We start from the raw sequence: 5,294 nt of genomic DNA on the forward strand, positions 1-5,294 counted from the left end.
AGGGAGAACATGAGCAAGGAAGTCAGGACCACGAGGGGTGCACCCATCCACTGTGACAGTGGAACTGATCTTTTGGGAGCTCACCAAGGCCAGCGGGACTGGGACTGAATAAGCATGGGATGAAACTGGACTTTCTGAACGTGGCGGACAATGAAGGATGATTAGGAGCCACGGACAATGGCACTAGGTTTCATCCTAATACATGAACTGGCTTTGTGGGAGCCTAGCCTGTTTGGATGCTCACCTTCCTGGTCCTGGATAGAAGTGGGAGGACCTTGGACCTTCCACAGGGCAAGGAATCTAGACTGCTCTTCATTCTTGAGAGGGAAGGAGAACGGAGTGGGGGGGAGGGGGAGAGGGATAGGGGAATGGGGGGAGGGGTGATGTGTGAGAGGAGGGGGAGGGAAATGGGAAACGGGAAGGAGGCTGAATTTTTTTTGCAACAACTAAAAAAAAATAAAACAAACACACAAACAAGCAAACAAACAAAAAAAAGATTTGACTGGTCTATAGCTGTACAGGAAGAGATTGGGTCGGAGAGCCAGCCTAGGAGGATACTTGGAAGAAAGAGGGCAGAGTCTCTGGAATCACAAGACAGATGCAGGTGAAGGAGGATATTAACATCCATCCTATGTTGAAAGAAGGTACCACCATGTAGCAGAGGATAGTTAAGAAATATGGGTTAATTTAAGTTGAAGAACTAGTTAGTAACAAGCATAAGCTATCAGGTGAGCATTTATAGTTAATAAATAGTCTCTGGGTGGTTATTTAAGAGTGGCTGGTGGGACAGAGCTAATCAGCAATCAAGAAGGAAAAGTCTACCTACAAAGATACATAAGCATTTTTAAAAATATTATAATCGCCGGGCAGTGGTGGAGCACGCCTTTAATCCAAGCACTCTGGAGGCAGAGGCAGACAGATCTCTGTAAGTTCGGGGCCAGACTGGTCTACAAGAGCTAGTTCCAGGACAGGCACCAAAGCTACAGAGAAACCCTGACTTGAAAAAAAAAACAAAAAAGTTATAATTACTACAAATGCAACTTCGCTCTCATTAAGCTACATCTCTAGGCCTCTGTATCTTTTTAAGAACATGGTCTTTAGCTGAACTTCAGATATTAACCAGACAACTAATTCAGGAGGGTTCAAGGCTCCCTTGACCTGCAGTCCTGACATGAGGAGGTAATGGTAACACCAGTGTGAGATAGAGCCACAGGACTCCAACCCATTGCTGTGGTTGGTGAGCACAGTGACTCTGAAGCTGTTCTAGGATGAGACAGAAGTTGAAACTCTCAGGACAGAAGCCTTTTCTTCGGCTCTGTGACCATACATCTCAACCAGGAGATTTTAAGTACTTCATCTTCACTGAATTATGCTAGTACTTCTGAATGTCATCTTATTATGTTATTTGTAGAGTCCAGAATAAAGTTTATTAAATACTGAAAAATTGTCACAGAAAAGTAATTTACTCATCCTATTGGTCAAGATGAAAGGATAACATTTTGAAATGCTAGCCTTTTTTTTCTCACTGTATTGTACCTCCCCCCCCCACCTCTCCAGCTTAGTGGGTAGCTGGCTCTGTACTAATTGTGAGAAGAAATTAATAGTGTGAATCAGTGATCCAATAATTAATAACAAAAGCCCTGAAATTAACTTGCAAGTTCAGTGACTAAACCAACACATAAGGAAACTCATTAGAAACAGAAGATATTTGCTTTTATTTTCTCTAATTATAATATAATCACATCATTTTCCCTTTCCCTTTCCTCCCTCTAGTCTCTCCCATGCAGCCATGTCTCCCCACTCCCATCTCTCTCAAATTTCTGGCCTCTTTTACTTTAATTGTTGTTGCATATATATGTTGTAATAGGAGCAGCGGGCTGCTTCCCGCCACCCGGCTAGCTTTATACCCGAAATAATTACACGGAAACTATATTCTTTTAAACACTCCCTGACCCATTAGTTACAGCCTCTTATTGGCTAGCTCTTACATATTGACCTAACTCATTTCTAATAATCTGTGTGGCCCACGAGGTGGCTTACCAGGAATGATCTTAACCTGCGGCTGTGTCGGGAGTGAGAATCATGACGATTCACTGATTCGGCTTCTTTCTCCCAGAATTCTGTTCTGTTTACTCCGCCTACCTAATTTTCTGTCCTATTAAAGGGCCAAGGCACTCTCTTTATTTAACCAATGAAATCAACACAAAACAGCAGACTCCCACATCATATATACTATGTAGGGGGTGGGGTGGGTGCATTTCTCTCTCTTTATCCAGTCTTAACTGTAAAATACAACCAATGGATATGCCAACATAGAAGGAGAAAAGTTCACAGGGCTTCAATCCTAACAAATAAATACAGGCTGGGAGTGGGAGAAGCGGTCTTTCCCAGGGAACAGCCAATACTGCCCCCCATTAGACTGATTTTTTTTAAAGGCATTGTCACTTCATAGTCTGGGCTGGCTTCAGTCCTCCAGCTTGCCTCATAAATACTGAGATTACAGACATGGGTTATCCAGGCCATGAAGAACAAAATTGAAATGTAGAAAAGGGAAATCGACTACGTAAGAGGGAATGGGTGGGGCTGGAGAGATGGCCCAGTGGTTAAGAACACTGGTTAAGAGACCTCGGTTCAGTTCCGAGCAGCCACATGGTGGCTCACAACTGTCTGTAACCCCAGTTCCAGGGCATCTGACACCCTTACACAGACTTACATGAAGCATTGTGGTGCACACCTTTAATCCCAGTACTCGGGAGGCAGAGGCAGGCGGATCTCTGTGAGTTCGAGGCCAGTCTGGTCTACGGAGTGAGTTTCAGGACAGACTACAAGGCTACACAGAGAAACCCTGTCTTGAAAATCAAAAAACAAAACAGAACAAGACCAATGTACATAAACTAAAAATAAATAAACCATTTTTTAAAAGAAACCAGATTTTTGTTTTGTGGGAACAGTTACGTATGTCAGCTTATGTTTTCTTTGAAACAGGATCTTGCTACGTAGCTTTGATAGGCTTGAAACTGACCATCAGTCTCTCAGTCTCCTAAGTGTTTCTATTCATAAGCATGCACAAGCAAACTAGCAAGAACTCTTGAGATGACTTCAAACCCTGTACTTCTTTCCCTGTAGCTATATCAGGGATGCACCAGGAGCCTAGCAAGCTATGGCTGTGAGGTACTTCTTGCCCATACAGAAATGTGTTAGTGGTGGCAGTTTCCAAAGTCACTGAAGTAGTGGGAAAATGAGCCATGGACTGCTGAGCTGAAGGGAACATCTGGGCCGAAAATTGGCCATCTCAGCAGTAATCCATTTAGTCCTGTGAATAACAACTCCAGATCTGTCACCCCCTCATTGTCACTCAACCATTGTCCTCCAACATCCCAACTACTAAGAGCCAAAAGATAAGGTGTTACTTAGGAGATCCTAGGACAAAGGTTAGTGTGTTTTTCACAGTCCTCCCTCACTGAATATCAGTATTCAGGCTCTGAATCTTAACTAGAGATGTCAGAGGAAATTGCTGCATTTCTGCACAACAGTGACTGAAATGTATGCTTCCTAGATTTTATATCAGTTTTAAGTGAGAATTTGCTTATTTTCACATTTTGTCTTGCCACAATTTTCTATATTCTCAGAGCTTTCCTGTAAAAAAAAAAAAGACAAAAGAATCAGGTTCCCATATTTATGTAAAGGCATATACTTCAAAAACTATATTTTAATATTTTTGAATCTCATGTTTTTTTTAAATTGGACTACATGGTGTTAGAAATAATCATGGTACTTTCAAACAAGGTATATTTTAATAGATTCTACTCCATCTTCTGCCCCCTCCATTCTTCTGTATCATAATGTTTTGACATTCGTGTTTGTCCTCAATTCATACCCATGATCCAGACTATACAAAACTGCACTCTAACACAAGTCAACTTTAGAATTAATGAATTTATCAGCCAGTTCCATCACAATGTGACGTTATGCTGCCAGGAAGTCTGGTTATTTCAAATCTGCAAAGAATATCACTAAGCCACACCTTTAAAAGCTTTTTAATACCATCCGAGTCCTCGCTGAACACAGAAGATGGGAAATGGAGTTGCATTCACAAAGAATGTGTGGAGACTGCCAAGAAAGCAAATAATTTCTGAACGGTATCCTTATTTGGAAATATCCTAGTTCTAGAATGGTTGTTTAAAAAAAAACCCACCATATCTCCTTTTGAAAGCATGTATTTCCAAAATATAAAAGAATCAAATATTCAGCTACTCAGTTTTCTTGTGACTTACTTGAAAAGAACTTGAGGGGGGAGGGAGGCAAAGCCTGCCAAGAACTGCAAGTAGCTTCCTGTAGACACTGTTTTGCGGTGGAGAAAGTGCAGCCTTGGAGAGCCAGCAGGCCTGTTGTTGATTCCATCTGCATTCAACTGGTTAGGTGACCCTGGGCAAGTAACTTTATCTTCTCTCTGGTTCATCTGTAAAAATAATTGAGTTTTATCAAATGAAATAAACATATGTGAAAGTGCTTATTGAAGGACATTTCTCTGCTCCGTCTCTGATGGGAAGCAAACTAGTTGTACATGGTTACTCTGATATACAGCAATAAACAAGTACATGTCTTCTGAGAACACAAAATAAATGAGTTGGAAATATCCTTACACAAAGCAAAACTACATAAAGTGATACTTGACCAAGTGCAAATTAGAAAGTAGAGTGAGCAACATTCAAGTAAACTCGACTTTTTCTTCCTCAGCTTGTTCCCATAAACATTTTTTTAGCATCGCAGTTGCTTTATGAAATTTGCTGTGTTTAACCCATTAAGAAATTCTAATTAAATAAAATCCCAAGTCTTTTTGTCAAAGGCAACTATATAAATAGTACTTATGAAAAATTAACATCTGAAGTCTGGATACTTTTGTCGAAACCAAATCAAGACAACTGATGTAGTGACTATGTACAATGAAGTACAATGAAGACACTAGGATGAATGGCAAAATTATGATGTAGCCACAGTATCTCATGGCATCCTCTCAATGATCCAAGAATTTTATGATGTCGTTTGGGTATGTAGAAAACATTCTCTTAGGAAACTCTCTCCTTGGGCTGGAAAAATGACTCTGTGGTTAAGAGCATAAGCTACTTTTCCAGGATGTGGATGCCTCAGTTCTCAGCATCCACACAGTAGTTCATAACTATTTGGAGCTCCAGTTCCAGGGAATCTAGTGCCCTATTCTGGCTTCTGCAGGTACCAGGCACACACAAAGTACACATATGCACATACAGTGCACTCACATAAAATACAAATAAATA

The sequence above is a fragment of the Microtus ochrogaster genome, unplaced genomic scaffold (assembly GCF_000317375.1).
Source record: "Microtus ochrogaster isolate Prairie Vole_2 unplaced genomic scaffold, MicOch1.0 UNK34, whole genome shotgun sequence".
Classification (NCBI taxonomy): Eukaryota; Metazoa; Chordata; class Mammalia; order Rodentia; family Cricetidae; genus Microtus; species Microtus ochrogaster.